This window comes from Cebus imitator, unplaced genomic scaffold (genome assembly GCF_001604975.1).
Source record: "Cebus imitator isolate Cc_AM_T3 unplaced genomic scaffold, Cebus_imitator-1.0 Scaffold58, whole genome shotgun sequence".
Lineage (NCBI taxonomy): Eukaryota > Metazoa > Chordata > Mammalia > Primates > Cebidae > Cebus > Cebus imitator.
The window spans coordinates 1,746,648-1,768,458 of record NW_016107373.1 but is presented as its reverse complement, the minus strand read 5'-3'; the positions used below and the strand labels follow the sequence as shown (position 1 = coordinate 1,768,458).

The 21,811-nt window shown below is 37.8% G+C and overlaps 1 protein-coding gene and 1 long non-coding RNA gene across 19 annotated transcripts in view; one reads left to right on the top strand and one right to left on the bottom strand.

Annotated features, from left to right (window-relative positions):
• Positions 1-12,093, top strand: part of LOC108304881 — an 18,829-nt gene extending 6,736 nt beyond the window's left edge. Inside the window, exon 3 of the long non-coding RNA XR_001825448.2 lies at positions 12,083-12,093. This is a non-coding gene — a long non-coding RNA (uncharacterized LOC108304881). The remainder of the gene's footprint in view (positions 1-12,082) is intronic.
• The window catches only part of PHF21A (PHD finger protein 21A), a 197,826-nt gene that overhangs the window by 91,271 nt on the left and 84,744 nt on the right, over positions 1-21,811 (bottom strand). The gene's annotated exons all lie outside the window — the stretch shown is intronic.

The window sequence follows — 21,811 nt, the reverse complement described above, 5'->3', positions numbered from 1 at the left end:
GGGTTTCTCCATGTTGGTCAGGATGATCTCGAACTCCTGACCTCAGGTGATCTGCCTGCCTTGGCTTTCCAAAGTGCTGGGATTACAGGTGTGAGCCACGGCGCCCAGCCTACATCTATTAATATTTAAAGGGCATATTTGCTATCTTCTCATAGTTCTAGCAATGCAAAAAATAAGATTTGTTTTTTAGCACTCAGAATGACTAAAGAAGTAGGAGATATTAAAGTATATTGAAAGCTAACAAGACTGTAAACTACTCTTTGCAAACAGTACTTGGATGTGTTCTTTTCTTGCCCTGGGTATGCAGACTGATAATACTCTGTCTCTCTCTGGTGGTATTCCAGGAAGCTATTTGGTAAGCTGAAACTCCTGACAAGGAAGAGCTCCGTATTTATAAGCAACACTTCAGGATTTGCCCTTAAGGAAAATAAACAAACAAAAAACCCCCCAAAAACACCTTCCCTTAGCTGGAAAAGAAATCATTGTTTTTACTCATTATACTATTATCTTCCTAATTTCTACAAATTAACAAAGATTACATAAATCAAATGCAAATGGTTTTGTCCCTAAAAGCTGTTCTTTATAAATATATAGACCGACAGGAAAAACTAATCTTTCCCATAGAAATAAAACAAGGTTCCACAGAAAAGGCTATCAAATAGCAACGCACACTGTAATTAGCTGCCCAAATTGCCCTTATTACTTTGCCTTTTCAACTTGGTAATCTCAATTGGTACACAAAATGAAAACTTATTATTTTGGTTAAATTTATTACTCTAACTAGCTGTAGGGGTTAAAAAATGTGTCCTATGCTTCAAAAGCTTCCTTATAAAAGCATCAAAATGTAACTCCCTAGAATGCCCAATGATCTGTTAGCTGCGCATCGTGAAGGTCTGGGCTCAAGCTCAGCACCATCTTCAGTAGAATGTACAGTATAGTATTAACATTTAGCCTCTGGTGTATTTGGCCAGTTGGTGGAAAATCTACAGGGGAAAAATACAAGAATCTCCTTAAAGCCGAAAGAAATTTGTCCAAAGACTTCATCTCTTATCAATTCAGCGGAAACAGCTATCGTGAAATAGCCATAATTTATGTGTCCATTTAATTGCCTTTTAAATCCCACTAACCTATGTGACTCAGTTTCAGATGGAAGGGATTCCATACAAGTACGTATGTCACATGACTTGGCAAAAGATAATTTGGTAAATATGAACAAAATCCTGACATGGACAACACATTTTTTTTAAAGTCAAGAAAACAGAGACAGCAATTGATGGCTGTAGAAAACATGATGATGCTGCACTGAGAATAGCTGTAGATAGGAGCAGATGGTGATAACTCACTTAATGGCACTGCTTACTGCATACCATGACAAGCTCTCACAGATGCACATCACCAATTTCCAAAATAACATCTCAGAGTAATGCAATCCAGTGCAAGACTTTTTATGACAAAACCAATGTATCATACTGTAAGCAGCAAGAACACACACTTCATGTAAGAAGCTAAAACTGTGTTTAAAGACAAACTCATTTGGTCAAAATAAGGCAAGAAAAAGAAAGGGGGAAGAAAATAAGCCTTTCTCATTCTGAAGCCTAATCTAATTCTTTTTTTTTTTTTTTTGGAGCCTTTGAAACTCATAGACTCCATTTGCAAACTTTTGTGGCTGTTACTTTCTCAGTTATTGGTTTTTTGCTTTATCTTCTCTAAAGAGGAAAAGAAGAAACTGCTTTTTAATGCTTTTTAGAAGACAGGGGAAAAGAATGTCGTTTTTAATGTTACTTTTTGGTGATCTTGGGGTCTGAGTTCCAAATAAAGTTATATCAAAATTAAGTACCACATCAAATGAATCACCTTAATTTTTTTCACTTGAGAACTAACCCAGAAGCTAACTTTGCATTGGTAAGCATGCACACCACGATAAAAAAGATGGCCTTTTATGAACTAAGTGGGAATGAGTCAAGTCCACACAGCCCTAGAGATATGGCCAATCCAGGCAAAGTTGGCTAAAAGCAGGGATCAGAGGAATTGAGTTAAACACATTCTACCATACTCCTGAACAAGTTCTGGAGTTGATATTATGGAGTACTATGTTCTTTCTAATGCTATAAATTGCACTCTATTCACCTGTAACCAATTTTTCCAAGATCCTAATGCCTTACTTTTGTGTTAACTTAAGCAATCAGATGACATTCCAATCTCAGCAATGAAATTTAGTCCCATTAGTCTCTGGTTAGATTTGACTGGCTCGTTTGTTTTTATACTTCTGCTTGACAGTTAAACAGCAACTCTGCTCTAAAAATGATAACACAACATTGACATAGAGAAGCAAGTAAAACACATTATATCTGTGACTTACATCTCCTAGGTAGAAAAGGACCACATAACCCTAAGAAGCAAGAAAGCCAATGTGCTTGACTTTCAGGGTTCCTAATAATCTTAACCATCATGTCATCTCCTTTCAAATTATGTTCCTTTAAGGACATTTTGCTCTTCTCTACATTTTGACTCCTTTTTTTTAGCCATCATTATGAAGAGACCTGAATGACGGGAACTCAGGCCAACTATGAAAAACAAAGATACTGTTGTAAAGGTGGGTTTTTCACCACTCCGTTTTATCCTGGTTAATGACCACCAGTAAATGGGTAACTCTTGCACTCAAAAATAATCAGACTGGGAATATGATTACTTTTTCTTGGATTTGGTCCCTACTTTGTGGCATCGGTGGTGTCATTTCCCAATGTCTTCTTTTGTTCCCTGTTGACATTCTCAGACACAGCATTTCATTCACACATCTGCAGAGTAAGATCCTATGACATGTTTGGGGACAACACTAGAATTCCCTGAAGTGGCTGCTAGTATCCTGCAGCAAACCAATTTTTCATTAGAACTGCCACCAAGGACCAGGAGCGCCTGCTCTGACACTGGTCGATTGGTCTTCACGCAGCAGCAGGAGGGAAGCACCATGTACATATGCAGAGGGTTGAGGTGCTTACCAGGCTTGTGTATTACTGCTGTATTTTTTAAAGTAGGCCCTGGATACAACTAGCTCCCACTTTCACTTTTGCTGCTTCCCTTGTGTCTAACACCATCTGATGATCTAGAATATAAAATATTATCCTCTTCAGTCCTTTGTAGCTCTATAAGTTATGAAATTTCTCAAATATGAACATGACCTAGAGTTCTCTATATTTTTAAGTTATCTTTTGGGGCCTGCACCAACTGTACCGACTCCAAATTCAACAGCAACCTGTTTTGAATGCTGATGTCCTAAAGCCATGATAGTTGTAGTTGAAAAATATTATTCCTAAACTAAGCATTTCAAATACAGATAGTCCCCAACTTACAATGGCTGGATTTACAGTGGTACCAAAGTGATATGCATTCAGTATTCAGCATGTTTCTCGACTTACTTATGATGGGGTTATGTCCAGATAATTCCACCTGAAAAATTCATGGTACACTGAAAATATTCAGTTTAATATTTTTCACTATCATAAGTGAAAAATACATGATTTCACTATCATAAGTGAAAAATACACCTGTTGAAAGTGTATTTTTCACTTACGAGAGTTTCAATGTATGACAAGTTTATTGGAACATAACTTCATCATACACTGAGGAGTATCTGAACATGGAAGGGATCATTAGATAGATTCTTTAAAAAAAAAGAAAAAAGAAAAAAGACAAGGTCTTGCTCTACCACCCAGGTGGGAGTGCAGTGGCAGGATCATGGCTCACTGCAGCCTTGACCTTCCGAGCTCAAGTGATCTTTCTACCTCAGCTTCCCGAACAGCAGAAACAACAAGTGCAAGCCACCATGTCTGGCTAGTTTTTTAATTTTTTTGTAGAGATAGGGGTCTTGCTCTGTTGCCCAGGCTGGTCTTGAACTCATGGTCTCAAGCGATCCTCCTGCCTTGACCTTCCAAAGTGCTGGGATTACAAGGATGAGCCACTGAACCTGGCCATTAGACAGACTTTTAAAATAACCTCACCACATTTTAAACTATTAACAGTATACACCATACCTCCATCAGTATTGTCGATCTAGAAGGTGCTAAAGAAAGCAATCAGAGACCCTTACCTCTGTGTGTGTGTGTGTGTGTGTGTGTATGTATGTATATGACAGGTTCTTGCTCTGTCATCTAGTCTGGAGTGCAGTGGCATGATTACAGCTTGCTGCCTTGAACTCTTAGGCTCAAGCGATCCTCCTGCCCCAGCCGAGTCTCAAGTAGCTGGGACTATACTATAGGCACACACCACAATGCCCAGTTAATTTTTATGTTATTTTATTTTTTCTGTAGAGACGAGGTCTCTTTTGTTGCTGAGGCTGGTCTTGAACTCCTGGCTTTAGGTGATCCTTCCACCTCAGCATCCTAAAGTGTTGGGATTATAGGTATGAGCCACCATACCTGGTCACTTATCTTCTTTGAATTCACATTTCAGGAATTCCTGAGGAGAGGCAGAATAATTCACTTTGGAAAGGAAAAAACCACCATGGAATAGAAAATGCAGGCATCACACTAATAGAAAAGGAAAAGATCTGTGTGTGTGCAGTGTTCTAGTGAGGCAGAGATAACGAAGTTGGCAATATTTTCTTTAATGAGACACAAATGCTGTAATGAGAGAAATAAGAGAATGACATAAAAGAACTAAAAATTAATCATATGATTATTTTTCTATTTTAGAACAAAACCATGTACTGTTTGTTTGTTTTTCTTTAAGAGACAGGAGCTGGCTGTGGTGACTCATCCCTGTAATCCCAGCATTTTGGGAGGCAAAGGTGGGAGGATCACTTGAGACCATGAGTTCAAGACCAGCCTGGGCAACATAGGAAGATCCCCTATCTCTAAAAAAAAAATTTTTTTTAATTAGCCAGGCATAATGGCTCACACCTGTGAACCAAGTTGGAAGGATCACTTTAGCCCAGGAGGTTGAGGCTGCAGTAAGCTGTGATCCCATCATTGCACTCCAGCCTGGGCAACAGAGTGAGAGCCTGTCTTTAAAATAATAAGAAAAAAAAAGACAACGTCTCCCTTTGTCACCTAGGCTAGGGTGCAGTGGCATGATCATGGCTAACTACAGCCTCAAACTCCTGGGCTCAATCAATTCCCTGGCCCCAGTCTCCCAAGCAGCCAGGACTACAGGCACATGCCACCATGCTAGCCTAGTTTAACATTTTTTTTTTAAGAGACAAGTTCTCATTATGTTGCCCAGACTGGTCTCTAACTCCTAGCCTCAGGCAATTCTCCTGCCTCAGCCTCCCAAGTAGTCAAGTAGTTAGGATTATAGGCACGAGCCACTGTGCCCGGCCCACACACTGTTAGTTTCTTTTCTTTCTTTTTTGAGATGGAGTCTGGCTCTGTCACCCAGGCTGGAGTGCAGTGGTGCAATCTTGGCTCACTGCAACCTCCGCCTGAGTAGCTGGGATTACAGGTTTGCGCCACTACAGTTGGCTAATATTTGTATTTTTAGTGGAGATAGGTTTCACTATCTTGGCCAGGGTGGTCTTGAACTCCTGATCTCAGGTGATCTGCCCACCTTGGTCTCCCAAAGCGCTGAGATACCAGCATGAGCCACTGCGCCCAGCCTTCTTTTCTTTTCTTTTCTTTTTTTGAGATGGAGTTTCACTCTTGCTGCCCAGGCTGGAGTGCAGTGGGGCAATCTAAGCTCACTGCAACCTCTGCCTCTCGGGCTCAAGCAATTCTCCTGCCTCAGCATCCCAAGTAGCTGGGATTACAGGCATGTACCACCATGCCTGGCTAATTCTTTTGTATTTTTAGTAGAGATGGGATTTCTCCATGTTGGTCAGGCTGATCTCGAACTCCCGACCTCAAGTTATCCGCTCGCCTCGGCCTCCCAAAGTGCTGGGATTACAGGTGTCAGCCACTGCGCCTGGCCCCTTATTTTCCATTATAGTATATTTAGGCTAAGGTTTCAGACCTTGAGTGATATGGGGACAATTTGGGAAAGGAACAAAAATAATTAGAAAAAAAAAAAAAAAAGAGGAAAAGTTAAAGGAATTTGTATTATTTGGTCTGTGAAAGAAGCCAGGGACTTAGGAAAGGATGCAGTTTAAGTGTAAGCAATGGTTTCTTAGCCTTCTATAAGGCAGGCTGGGGTCTGGCAGAGAGATGGTTGATGGCTAATTACTCAGGTCCTTTCTATTTTGAAGATTTTGTGAGTCAGTCCTGCACAGGGCTATTTTGCCCAGAGCAAGGAGGTCATGAGCAGAAGGGATTTAGGTAACATGTCAGAACTAGACCAACATTTGGGAAATGCCGAAACCCATTTCCAAAACCAAGTGAAGAAATTAAGAAAGAAGACTCCTCACTTTCTAGAAATTTAGGTCAGCATTCCTAAATTGTGTCATATGGATTATTGGTATCCTGTGAGATATGAAAAGGTGTGTTCCTGAAAAAGAGGTTAGTTAGTTTACCAAATACCAAGCTAAACACACTGAAGTAGATTTTTTTACTAGAGAATTTTTGTCCTCAGTTGCTAAAATCAGTGTGTTAAAAATCACTGAATGGTGGCCAGGCTCGGTGGCTCACACCCGTAATCCCAGCACTTTCGGGGAGATCACCTGAGGTCAGGGGTGCGAAGCCAGCCTAACCAATGTGGTGAAACCTTGTTTCTACTAAAAATACAAAAATTAGCCAGGCGTGGTGGTGGGTGCCTATAATCCCACCTACTCAGGAGGCTGAGGCAGGAAAATTGCTTGATCCCAGGAGACGGAGGTTGCAGTAAGCCAAGATCGCGCCACTGCACTCCATGCTGGACAACAGAGCAAGACACTGTCTCAAAAAAAAAAAAAAAAGAATCACTGAATGGCATAGAGCATGTGGGAACACTGATGTTCTAGGGAACACAGTTTCAGAAATACTGGATTAGTTGTACTTGATTACAAAAGCAAAAAAAAGGAAGGGTGGTGACTGAGGTGTCTCCCAGCTTAACAATTTTATATATTGGGCTAATTTGAGTTGCTGGTCCTTTCTTTCTCCTCCTTCCCATCCCGACCTGATCCACGCATAAGTCTACCTTCCATTAAATTATTATTTTCTCCCATGAAAATGCTTTCTGCTTGTTATTAAGCAACATCACTTTTCTTCCATTAAAACAATGCTCGTCATTGCTTTTCATGTAATATTAAGTTTCTCTCTGATGTAACCGTACTAGTTTAGATTCTCTTCTATTTTTTCCTCTATACTTTAATTACTTGTTTCAGACTTAGGGACTTTTGGGCCTGGTGCGGTGGCTCATGCCTGTAATTCCAGGACTTTGGGAGGCCAAGGAAGGTGGATCACTTGAGGTCAGGAGTTCAAGACTAGCCTGGCAAAAAATGGTGAAACCCCATTTCTACTAAAAATACAAAAAATTACCCAGGTGTGGTGGCACACGCTTGTAACCCCAGTTACTTAGGAGGCTGAGGCAGGAGAATAGCTTTAACCCAGGAGGCAAAGGTTGCAGTGAGCCTAGATTGTGCCACTGCACTCCAGACTGGGCGACAAAGTGAGACTCCGTCTCAAAAAAGAAAAAAAAAAAAAAAAAAAAAAAAAAAAAAAAAAAAGAGGAAAAGTTAAAGGAATTTGTATTATTTGGTCTGTGAAAGAAGCCAGGGACTTAGGAAAGGATGCAGTTTAAGTGTNAAAAAAAAAAAAAAAAAAAAAAAAAAAAAAAAAAAAAAAAAGATTTAGGGACTTTAAGAATGAACCTGCCATCCTGATGATCCCTTAATATCTCTTTTCTCTACCATAGTGACTCCTAGTTCTAGACTAGACTATAAAGCCATCATCCCTTATTATTAAACATCCCTTCCAAAAAAAAATTTCTCACAGGAAGCTACTCAAGATCAGTATTATGCTATGCTGTTCCATCTTACTTCTTAATCTTGTCATTATTAACACTATTTGCCAGCTATGTAATGGTGTTCTAAAAACTTTATGAAAATAAATACACATTGCCTATTCACAAGGAGTTTTCTCTGAAAGAGGTAACAGTGACAAGAATGTTGAAGAAAAAGAATTTTCTCTGGGGCACATGTATAAAGATTTAAAAAAAAAACAACTTTCTCCATCTCATTTTCCTTATCATGTATAGTTCTGAACTACAAAAAAAATTCCTTTACCTGAGAAGGAATGAGTCTCTGGTATCCTAAGAAAATATGGTCTTATAATCTCATTTTTAAAAATCTCACATGGATACAATTTCAGGCTTACAGAAAAGTTGTTCACCCAAATTTCCCAAATGTTACCTTTACCACATTTGTTTTATTCTCTTCTCTTTCTCTCTCTCCACAAATACACAATGTTTCTCTGGAATCATTTGCAAGTTATAGAAATAACATTGCTTTACATAAGAAAGATTCATGGGCAGATGTGTGATGTGTGATGGAGCAAGTACAGGTGATGGGCTTTGACTGCTTAAGTGTTCATTGTAAAATGCTTTCAACTTTTATTGTAGGTGAAAATATTTCAAAATAAAATGTTGAGGGGGAAAAAATCAGAAAATCAACACTGATACAATACTATTATCTCCAGACCTTATGCAGATTTTGACAATGTCCCAAGAATGTCCTTTAAGTAAAAGAAAGTCTCAGATCATGCCAAGTTATCTAAATATATCCTATTTTCTCTGTTTCTCTGATGGGGCATGAGAGGAAGTTGGCTTTCTGATTATTCATAATTAGGTGAGAGACCTGGGCTAAGGTTAAACCAAAATACCAAAATATCCAAAACTTTGTTACATTTGGCTTTAAAATTTTCAGTCCTTTGGGGATAGATATATCTATAAAACCATGTTTTGACTAAGTTTTAAAATTAAAATTCCATAAACACCCCAGCTCAGTGGCATGGGACATGTTTTGTAGTAAAATGTGGCTTAGTGGGAAACTGCCAGAGGTGAATATTGAATTGCAAACAATCCATGATTTTTTTTTTTTTTTTTTTTTGAGACGGAGTTTCACTCTGTTGCCTAGGCTGGTATGCAATGGCGTGATCTCAGCTCACCACCACCTCTGCTTCCCAGGTTCAAGCGATACTCCTACCTCAGCCTCCTTAGTAGCTGGAATTACAGGCATGAACCATCACGCCCGGCTAATTTTGTATTAGTAGAGACGGCGTTTCTTCATGTTGGTCAGGCTGGTCTCAAACTCCTGACCTCAGGTGATCCGCCCACCTCGGCCTCCCAAAGTGCTGGGATTATAGGCGTGAGCCACCAAGCCTGGCCTGCAAGATGTAGATATCATGCATAAGGTACATGAAAGCTGACAACGCATAGGACTTAGAATATCATTCCAATGTTTTATGATCCTTTCCATAAACAGGTGTCAAGGTTATTTTTATTAACATACCTCTTTTAGGCTCTTTAAAATAAACCTAAGGGAGAGCATTGAGGCTTTTTTCCTTCTCAGAATAAAAATGTAGAAAAGCTTTAGCTACCTCCTCGCTACCCTGTTTGCCCTCAAACAAGTTTATGTGGTAAACTGTTTCCATATTGAATGGCTGACTGCCTTTTATAATCTGAATTAGAAAATGCAAAAAAAAAAAAAATCCTTTAAAGTCAAACGGTGGAATTAACATATGAGCAGAGCTCCTGTGGGCATTTAAATCCGTAATTAAAAAACCTGAGACACGTTGGCTTGGCAATCGTTATTGTCTAACGTGCACAGATAGCCAAAAGGTACTGAAATGCGACATTCTGTCCCACATGACTCACTCACTCCGCACAGCCAGCATCATGAAGAATGCTGAGAAGGCCTTACATCTTTAAATGCCTGGCCCACCAAAGGTCTTCTCCCAGCATTGAAAAATGCCCAGAGGTCCACTGGAGAGAATGTTGAGTGTTTGGAACACAGAAAATCTGCTTTTGCTAGCATGCTCCATTTTTATGTAGGAAAAGGAATCCTTTTCTGAAAAATTAAAAGTCTGAGAGCAGGAACACACACGCACACACGCACGCAAATCATCATTCCTATCTGATGTGTGAGAGCACAGCACACAGCACAGCAATCTAGCAACGAGCCTCCCAGATTATAAATAGGCTGCCAATCCAAGCAGCAGCTGTCTCACATCACTCTGCTTTTTCTCCCTGATTGTATTATATTTCAAAGACGATGCACTGATTTCTACAAGTTTTCTCTGTGCTAACAGGTACAACATGCACAGGCCAAGGAAATTTGTTTTTAAGATTATTCACATCAAGCAATAGTCCATGCTAATCTGCCATTGTTTACCTTATTTATACATGTATAAGAGGTTTAACAGGTTTGCACTCCTGCATTCTTTCTGTTATAAATTAAGCCCTCAGTATTATAATTCTGCACTCAATCGCAGTCAACCAAGAAATTGCCTTTATAAAGGCAACTGAGCACCCTGCCCTTTCTGGGCTGGGAAAACAGTACAACCTACACCTGAATGCAGATGCCTGCATAGGAAACACACAAAATACAATGCAGTTTGATTAAGTCTTTAATGCACACAACTATTTCAAGAATGAAGCAAGCCAATCAACTAAACGTACTGCTTAAGATCTTTAAAATACCCAAGTGCTAAAGACATTCTCCCTATTCACCTTCCATCACATGAGGACTAACACACGGAGCTATAAGAAGACACCTATTGTTCCCATATGGAAAAGCTACTGTCCCAGGAATCGTATTCAGAAGGCATCTGTTAGAGAGTGATTCCTGTCTTCTTTTTATTCCTATCTTCTTTTTATCGCGTTTTCAGCATATAATTCACACTGGAAAAATACTTAAGCCAATATTTTACTTTATTTGTAGTAAGTACATACAGAATTCTTATTTGAACATCTCAGAACTGTCACTCCCTATCCATAACATAGACTATCTCATGCCAAGGAGAAACAGACAGCACCTACCATTTTCTTTGTCAGCAGGAATTCATTTCACTTCCGCCTAATAATATAAACAGGGTAACATTTACTACAGTTGAAATTTAAGAGGCTGGTAGCTAATTCTCTAAATGCATGAGTTGAAAATCTCTGGCATCAATTTTTTTTTTTTTTTGAAGGATGGGCTTGAGGGCATACAACAAAAAAGGAATTGAAAAGGTTGCTTGTCCAAAAACTACATTTGTACTCCTATCCTGAAAACTTCAGCATTCCAAAGAGTTTGGTGTCAGTATGCAAAATTATTTCAATTTTCAATTAAAGGCTGTCTCTGAACTTTTAAAGTCATGGTTCTTTTAAAACAATCTTACATTAATTTCTATAAAAATAATAATAATACTGTATGTCAAAATGTTAACAGTTGAGTGTTAAGCTTACAGGCAAAATTCTCGCTTTGCTGAACTGGCTGAAGGTTTTATGAACAACACATACCACTTTCATAATTAGAATAATAATTACACAATCTACTGCATTTTGAGGGGAAAAAAAGTTTTTCCCTCCTGAAACTCTAAGATTTCCTGATTCTGTTATAATTCTCATTTTTAAGTTTATATGCTAAAATACTACTTTATATTTTAAAAGCCTGGCTTTTAAGGTGTTCCTAATTTTTTATTTGCTTCAGTGTGTATTACTACGCCCCAAAGGACTATATGAACACAAGCTGACTACAGACTGTCAGACTCACTTTCATTCCTACTGGATCTACAAATCGTACCATAAATTGTACAAAAAGTATAATACTGATGCAATCATGGTTTATTATCTAACCATTACCTTTTCAAATCGAAATGGTGCTTGTAAAAGAGTGGTATCTGTCATGATAAGCTAAACCTTGGGGAGATTAAGGGGTTAACTCAAGAAGTCAACGATAACTTCTTGTCTCATAATCTTTGGTCAATTTTTTGCATTTAGTGTTGTGAAAATGCTCTTTCACGGATTAATTCTACTTGATATTTACTTTGACAAAGTCTAACAATTACTTGTTGAATTTGTCCTCACATAATAGGTTCCCAAAACAATATTTTATTTTATTTTATTCTAGAGGCCCAACTAAATAACTGTTCTGAAAACAGACTTGTTCTTATCCTATATTCCCTTTGAGTTTAAGGGTTAGAAATTCTTTACTGGCCAGGCACAGTGGCTCACCCCTGTAATCCTAGTACTTTGGGAGGCCAAGACATGCAGATAACTTGAGGCCAGGAGTTCAAGACCAGCCTGGGCAACATGGTGAAACCCTGTCTCTACAAAAAAATACAAAAATTAGCCAGGCATGGTAGTGCATACCTGTAATCCCAGCTACTTGGGAGGCTGAGGCAGGAGACTCGCTTGAACCCAGGAGGCAGAGGTTGTGGTGAGCCAAGATTGTGCCACTGCACTTCAGCCTCCGTCTCAAAAAAAAAAACAAACAAAAAAAAAACTTCACTGTTTTCTTAGTTCAACTATATTTTCTTAAATATGTATAACCTAAAAACCTAGCGATAAATTCCATGTCGTTTCCTATAGTGCACCTAGCTTAAAAACAACAAATATCCATTAGGAGTGCTTTTAGTTAAAAGTATTTCAACATTACTCCACCTTACCTATCCTGCAGTTAGTTATACAGTAAAAATAACGAAGGCATAGAAGAAAATAAAAATGTGAATCCCTAATTGGTAGATAAAAAACTTTTATACTTATGAAAGTGTTTTAAAATTAAAGACATTCTTTGGATAGTCTTTATAACTTGATTTGATAAATATCCTCCTCACTCAAATTAATTTTCAAAACTGAAATGTACTACCCTCTGTACAAGAAGAGAGCCCTGGCACATGCAACGAATATAGTAAGTTGTTATTCATTACAGTCTTTGGACAAAGAATCAACGCTAAACAATAGAGCAAACTGCTGACTCTTATCTGGAGAATATCTTGCTAATACATTTAAAGCTACTGCAGGTTTAGAATCCTGGCCTCTGAAAAGAGCTTATCCAGAGAATAAACCAAGGTATATTTTTGGTTTCTATTCTGATTTCTTTAAATGGGTGTCAAAACAATAAAAAATTATTTTTTCTCTCCATAAGCTCTCTTGCTCCAATCAAGAATGCTTCTTTCATAACAAGATGATCCTGCATTATCTTTTATTCTTACCAAATGATTTGCCCAGGTTTTTACCATTTGTCTTCTAATATTATGATCAAGAGATTCTTCTTTGAACCAATGGGAGTTAATATCAGATTTCAAAACTAGCATTAAAAAAAAATCTGAAAAGAGACAACAAGGAAAGTATTCTTTTTCAGACTACAGTATATAAATAAGCTACTTTTCATTAGTCTGTTCTCTGAATGCTACTAAAATTTACCTTTTACACTACCTTGAACACCAAATTCAAAAAGAGCCTTTAATCCTAAAACACGTATCTTTTAAACAACTGCATCAAAAACATAATAAAACCAATTTTCACTAAATCTCAAATTTGTGTTCAAATATTTTTTGTTCCCATTCAACTATATTTACTTCTTTTTTTTTTTTTTTTTTGAGAGAGTCTTACTCTGTCGCCCAGGCTGGAGTGCAACAGTGCAGTCTCGGTTCACTGCAACCTCCACTTCCTGGGTTCAAGCGATTCTCTGGCCTCGGCCTCCTGAGTAGCTAGGATTATAGGCGCGTGCCACCACACCCAGCTAATTTTTGTATTTTTAGTAGAGACAGGTTTCACCATGTTGGCTAGGCTGGTCTCGAACTCCTGACTCAGGTGATCCACCCACCTCAGCCTCCCAAAGTGCTGGGATTACAGGTGCAAGCCACTGTGCCCGGCCCTACTTCAGTTTTTTTAATTTGTAATTTTAAGAAGGTGAAGATCATTTCTTCTAAACAACAGTGTGCATGTGCATTGGGTGTGTGTGTGTGTTTCCAAAAGCAATTTCTACTTTTTGGGGGAAATGGAGGGGACTGACCAGAGAAACTGCTGATTTTAAAACAGTAGCATCTATCAATATTTGCTCACAAATAAATATATGTTTTAAAATGCAAATAATGCAGAGCCATAAGGAGCTAGTAGAGCCTATACCAGTGAATGAAGTTTTATAGGAAATTCATGTAAAAGTGATCACGTAGTAAAGCTGTGTTCCAGTGCTATACATTTTTAGCCACCCAAGCTCAAAGCCTCAGAATCACCTCTCATTCTTTCTTCCTCTACCTTGTGGCCCAGTTCCAAATAATGCCTAATCCTGTTGATTGTTCTGCAATAATGTCCCTTCTAACCTCTTCTGCACTCTTGTCCCTTACCAGGGTCAGAAATTGTTTCCTTAGCCTTTAGCCACAATAATATAATTCTAACTATACTCTCACATCCCGTTTCTTCCTTTCCGTATAGTACTGCCAGATTAACAGCAAGAAAACGTAGCTCTGATTATGTCACTTCCTTGGATAAACAACAACAACAAAGAATTATAGACTGTTACTGTTGGAGAGGCTCAGAGTAGGACGGGAAGGTAATGGGAGCTGGAGCCTGGAAACAGAAACCCAAAGATAGTACACAGGACCCACTGAGGTGAAGGTCTGGCAGGATTTAACCTAATTGTTCATGCAGCTCATATGAATTCATTATTTTTCTTAGAAGCTCATAACAAACATGCATAATAAGGCAGTTATATATTTTACATTGTTTAGTTAGTATGTTCTTTTCTCTTTAGATTAATAGGCGCTCCAAGGCAGGTCAAATCAAAAGGTTTGGCTGAGACTCTTTTTTCCTCTGGCTTTTTCTGTTAGGTCTAATAGTGTCTGGAAAAGAATGCAATAATTTTATTTTTTCCAGAGACTTTACTAACACTATACTCAAAAGCTAAGTACTCAGGAGTGACACTCACTCAGAGACTACAGGATTAAAGTAAGACTACTACTTAATTAAAGTTAGTGAAGCATTATCAGGTACAAGGAACTGGATTGGATTGGGTCACACAGTTACCCAATTTTCCCCAATGCACATCTTTTTGTTCTCTTCCACACTAACATGAAAACCATAGCTTTATTAGCTGATAACTTAAACCACAGTCAAAGCTCAACTCTTAAGTGCTGCTTTAAAAAGAAAACTGTTTGAATCTCTATAAATTTCTCAAAAGGACATGCACCAGAGTTTGATTTAGATAAGTCTAGAGCAATGTCCAGTGTCCTTAGGATCACCCTGCTACAAAAATTAAGCTAATCTCATAAAAAAGCAAAAATGTCTTATATTTTCCTATTTATAAATGTATAATACAATTTCATTTAATTTTTTTCAAGAAATTAAAATACCATGTAATCCCCTCTCCACCCCAGAAATAAGCTCTGTTATTTGTTTCTTTCTAATGTTTTTCTGATTTTATATAACAATTTGGGATCATATACTGCATAGTGTTCAACCATGTCCTTTGTTTATTTACTAATATGTCATGAATACATTTCCATGTGAATATCAGTATGATCTACTTCCTTTTCTTAACAAGTACACTCACAAATACACAATTTTTTTTTTCAATTATCCACTATTACTAAAAAAAAAAAAAAAAGTTGTAATAAACATCCTTGTAAATGTATCGTTCTTCACTTATCTGATTCCTTCCTGAGAATAAATTCCTAGAAATCATGCTGCTGGGTTAAAGAGCAGCCTAATTTAAAATGTAGATTCCTATTCCAAATCTGCTGTCCAAAAAGGCTGTATGCTTTCATCAATAGAGTAAGGACTGTCTGTTTGTCTATCTCTTATAAGGACACAGGCTTGATACCCTTAAAATGTATCAGTTTCATGAGCAAAAAACTTTCATTATTGTTCTAACTTATAATTCTGATTAATGAAACTGAGCATCTCTTCATACTGGTCATTAATAATTTTAATATGGTTAATGATTCATACAAGAATCTAAGTACATGTGTGAATATATGTATGAATGTATAAGTATGTATATATATATGTACATATAATCTTTAATAAACAGCCTAGTTTTGGTATCTCTGAATCCCTAGGAATTTCTAATTGCATCCCTCTCCTTCTGCCCAAAAAGTAGCTACTATTCTGAATTTTTTTCTCATTTTCTTCTAACTTTACCACTTACATAACTATCCATATATAATGTTTTATTAGTTTTTATGTATTCTGTGACTTGTATTTTTTCTCCAAGTCTTATAAAATTCTCCATGTCGATACATATACCTGCAGTTCATTCAGTTTTTAAAAACTGTGGTATGGCATTCCACTGTAGGAGTTTGCCATAATGTATCTATCCTATCACAGGATATTTAGAATAATATCATTTTCTGTTGTTGTTATTATTATTGTTGTTGTTGTTGAGACACAGTCTCACTCTGTTGCCTAGACTGATGTGCAGTGGTGCAATCACAGCTCATTGCACCCTCTGCCTCCCAGGTTCAAGCGACCCTCCCACCTCAGCCTCCCAAGTAGCTGGGTCTACAGGTGTGCACTGCCACACCTGGCTAATTTTTGTATTTTTGGTAGAGATGGTTTTCACCATGTTGCCCAGGTTGGTCTTGAACTCCTGGTCTCAAGCAATCCACCCACCTCAGCCTCCTAAAGTCTTGGGATTACAGGCATGAGGCACAGTGCTCAGCCCGTTTTCTGTTATTATTAACAAGGCTGCTACAAATATTCTCAGGCAAGTCCTTCCGTACATCTATAAGAGTGTCTTTAGAGCTGCATTGTCCAATATACTATCTATCTACTAGCCATATATGACTATTGAACACTTGAAATATGGCTACCCCAAATTGAGGTGTGCTGTAAGTGTAAAATATAAACACCAGATTTCAAAGACTTACAATTAATTTAAGCTGTTTACTTTTTTATAATGTGGCTACTAGAAATTTTTTAATTACGTGTTTTCTGTTCTATTTCTATTGGACAACGCTGCTGTAGAGTATACCTAGGAGAACTGGTGGGTCATAAAGTATGCACATCTTCAAATTTGCTAAAATACAAAATTGTTTTCCAAATTGGCTGAACAATTTTAAATTCCCTTCAGCAGTGTATAAGGTTTCTTGCTGCTCCATCCTTGCCAATAATTGTAGTTGTATATTTTAATTTTTGCCAATCTGTCAGAAGGAAAATGATATCTTACCGTGGTTTAAATCTCATGTTTCTCATTACTAATAAAATTAATCATCTTTCACATACTTACTGGCCACTGATGTTTCCTTCTCTGTAACATATACTAACATTTTCATTTCTTCTGTGAGTTGCCTTAATATTAGTGCCCCACATTGCATACATTTCCTTTGGGAGCCTCATACTTTTCTTAGAGATTCATAAGAACTCTTCGTATGTAAAACTAATAACCCTTTGTCATACATGTGTTAAAAATATTTCTGGAATTTTTTATTGCTGCTTTTGAAATTTTGTTTTTGCTGCCTTTGCCTTAAATAAGGTTTCTCTTCTTTCTTTTATCCTCTTATGTTATTAGGTCTTTTCCTGTATGGTTTCTGGTCTTCTAATCATGCTAAGGAAATTCATCCACACTCCAAGATAAAAACAAAAAAACTATTTTCTTTTAGTATTTTTATAACTTTATATATTAAATCTCTAATCTATTTTAAATTTATTTTTTAGTATGATGGAAAATAGAGATAACAGCAGTCAAAAATTAGGGTGACATCCAGCTCATCACAAGTCCTCTGGTGGCTGTCTATGGCTATGCTACCCGCCTCCTTTCCTGGGGAGGCTTTCTTTTCACCATCATCCTTCCCCCAATCCACACGCTTAGATACAAGCACCAGCAGAAACCAACATGTCATATGTGTAAGAAGTTTTACATGACCCAGTTTCCCTGGATATAGTGATTGGCCTGAGACTTATAAGGGAATGGTGGACATGTGACCCTGGCCACAGAAATCAAAGTACTTCCTCAAGTATTTTCAACATGCCAGGGAACACTTTTCTTCAAAGGGGGACAAAACCTGGAAGCTGCTGAAGGCTACATTCTCTGCCACACACAGTTAGTTTACCATAGGTAAAACTGAAGTGGAGAACATAAGATATAAATGAAAGAACATCTAGTTAATACTGTTCACCTATTCCCTCCTTTCTATGATACCTTAACATCCTCCCAATACATCCTCTCTCTCTTTGGCTTCAGCTAGTTTGAGCTGAATTTGTAATGTACAATCAAAACAGTCCTGCCTAGGAGCCTCACTTGATATTTTTTCCTAAAGTGGATAGCCAATTATTCTTATACCAATTCCTGAAAAACACCCATCTTTCTCTACTGATCTGAACTATTATCTCTATTATATATTAAATTCCAATTTATATGAAACTTTGATTTTTGAGTTGTTTTGCTCTGCTAATCTCTTTGTTCCTTGCCAGCATCATACTGTTTCCTGACTATAATCTCCTAGTATGTTTTGATTCTGTCAGTTACTTGATTCACTTAATGTCGTTATTGAGTACACTACATTGTGTTAGCCACAGAGAATATCCTCTAGAATAAGCAGGTGGAGTCCTGACTCTCATTGAGTTTAAGACCGAGAAGCAAAGAAAGACAAACCATTATGATAAAATATAACAAATGTTAGGTTAAAGGGAATAGGGTGCACTAGGCTAAACATCCAACGGGTAGACCTAACCTGATCTACAGGTCAGAGAAGGCCTCTAGGAAGAAGTGGTGTTTACATTGAGACTTGAAGGATGTGTATGAGCTCACCAAGATGGAGAAGAAAACAGTGTCTCAGAAGGGAGATCAGTTAAGTTTAAAGACACAAAAAGACCAGGGTCCATTTAGTTAGTGAGGGATGTTCAAAAATGTCCAGAGTTTGAAGAAAGAGAGAAAAGACTGGTTGGAGAAAGTAGGTATGTATCATACAGGTTTGCAAGGCCTGCTAAGATTTTGGCCTTGGCCCTAAGAGCAAAGAGAAGACAATGAGAGGTTTTAAGCAACCATTTAAATTTGCATTTTTGAAGATTCACTCTCTAGCTACAGTAAAGAGAAGGGAAGAAGAAGGCTGGAATGGAAGCAAGGAGATTCAAAAGAAACTCTTTAAATACGCCAGGCAAGAGATAAAAATGGCATAGGCTAAAGTAGTGCCTATGGAAAGAACATAGGTTTTAAAAGATACCTAAGAAGAAGACTGGAGGAACATGGTAACTGAATTTCAGAGATGAGTGAAAGGGAAGAATCAAGGAAGGCTTTCAGAGTCAACAACAATGTTTAAGATTCAAATAAAGCCCTAAAAAAAAAAAAAAAAGATTCTAGCTTTATTATTGTAGTAGACTGTGGTAAAATATACAGTCATAATGAACATCACTGGAAACACTGGAGAGAAAATAATGAGTACAGTTTGGGACAAAGAGTTTAAGATGCCCAGTATGCCGGTAGGACACTGAAGTGAAGTTGTTCCGTGGGCAGCTGGGCCAGAAATGTAGCATTCTCCTTAAGTCTTTTTTAAAGTTTCCTTGGCTACATCTGGGTAAACTTTAGACTCAATCTGTCAAATTCCCCAAAATATTCACTGGAATTTTGAAGAGAATTACAGTAAATTTATAGATTTCAGGAGAATTAACTTCTTTAAAATGATCTCCCCACCTAGAAAGAAGGTAAGAATGATCTTCATTTATTTAAACTCTTTTTGTGTCCCTAAGTAAATGTAAAGGTACAGGTATACATTTCTTGTCAAGTTTATTTCTAGCTTTTAAAAGGTTTCTTGCTTTTGTGACTAGACAATTTTTCCCATTGTTATTTCCTCATGAAGTACTACTGACATAAAGGAAAGTTCCTGGTTTTGATTTTACCTTGTATATGGATACCTTACTATTATTATTTGTAATAAGTCATGGATTTTCCTAGTTTCTCTAGGTAGACAATTAAGTCATCTGCAAATAATGAGGATATACATCTGTTATTCCAACAGTGTTTTTCATGTTTTGAAAAATTTTTTTGTAGAGATGGGGGTCTTGCCATGTTGTCCAGGCTGGTCTTGAACTCCTAGCCTCAAGCAATCCTCTCACCTTAGCTTCCCAAAATGTTGGGATTACAGGCAAAAGCCACTGCACCTGGCCCCTATTTTTCATTTTCTTTCCCTATGTTATTGTACTAGCTAGAAGAAGAATAATCTTTTTTCCCTTGGTCAGCATAGCTAATAGTTTGTTAATTTTGTTAATTTTCTTTTTAAAGATCATTTTTTGGTTTTGTTTATTTTACTGATTCTTTAATTCTGACTAATTCGGTACACATCCCTACCAAAAATTTTTCAGAAAGGCTATATGTATAGTATATTTTGTGAGTCCACATATATCTTTCTTTGCCTTTTCTAAGCATAAAATTCTATTGTCACAATCCTGTGCCCTCAGAATTCTATGAAATTCCATTATCTTCTAGCATTCCAACCTATTGATAAAAAAATGGAGTGCTTGGTCAGGTGCAGTGGCTCACGCCTGTAATCCCAGCAGTTTGGGAGGCCAAGGCGGGCGGATCATCTGAGGTCAGGAGTTCAAGACCAGCCTGACCAACATGAAGAAACCCCGTCTCTACTAAAAATACAAAATTAGCCGGGCGTGGTGGTGCATGCCTGCACTCCCAGCTACTCGGGAGGCTGAGGCAGAATTGCTTGAACCCAGGAGGCGGAGGATGCGGTGAGCGGAGATCACTCCACCGCACTCCAGCCAGGGCGACAAGAATGAAACTCCTTCTCAGAAAAAAAAAGAAAAAAAAAAGGAGTGCTTATCTGACTCTTACCCTTTTGTAAGTAACTTTTTTGGTGGTTGTTGTTTATTATTGAGAAGTTTGTGGGATTCTTCTCTTTACCTGAGAACTTGAACAATATGTGAAAATTTTAGCAACAGGATGAATCTTTTTTCCTCCAAATTATCTTGCTTGATGCTTAGTAAGAGCTTTATCTCAAGATCTGAGGCTTTTTCAGCTCAGAATTTTTTTCTTCTGAAATTCCTTTCATGATCACTTTTCTTTTGAAGCTCCTATTATACAAATATTAAATATCTTAAATGTAGTCTCCATGTTTATTTTCTCCACCATATTTTCCAAGTCTTTGACATTTGCTGTATTATAGGAGAATTTCTTAAGTTTCTTCTAATTCATCTTCTTGCAGAGTCCACTTTGTTATCCACCTCCTCTATTGACTTTACTTGTAAATTCTTTTCTTTCCTTCCTTCTTTCCCTCTCTCTCTCTCTTTCTTTTTGTTTAGAGACAGAGTTTTGTTTGTCACCCAGGCTGGAGTACAGAGGTGCAATCTCAGCTCACTGCAACTTCCGCCTCCCAGGTTCAAGCAATTCTCCTGCCTCAAGTAGCTGGAATTATAGGTGTGTGCCACCACACCTGGCTAATTTTTGTATTTTTAGTAGATACAGGGTTTCACCATGTTGGCCACGCTGGTCTTGAACTCCTGAACTCAGGTGGTCCGCCCGACTTGGCCTCCCAAAGTGCTGGGATTATAGGTGTGAGCCACCAGGCTTGGCCTATTTCATTCTTTCAATAACTATTTATTGAGCACCTCCATACGCTACATACTGTTCTAGGCTCTTGAAGGAGGTAAAGTAGTCAGCTGTGTGATTATCTTTATTAGTTTATTGTTGTTTATGACATAATACCTGAAACTAGGTAATTTATAAAGAAAAGGAATTTATTTCTTACAGGTATGGAGGCTGAGAAGTCCAAGGGGGAGGGGTCATATCTGGTGAGAGCCTTGTTGCTTGTGAGGACTCTGTTTACAAAGTCCCAAGGCAGCACAGGGTACCACATAGTGAGGTGGCTAAGCATGCTAGCATACTTGCTCAGGTCTCTATTCCTCTTCTTATAAAGCCACTAGTTCCACTTCCATGAAAACCCATGAATCCATGCATTGATGAATCCATTCCTGAGGTGATTCAATCACCTCTTAAATGGGGTCTTTAAGAGATGATTGAATCATAAGGGCTCTCCCCTCTTTC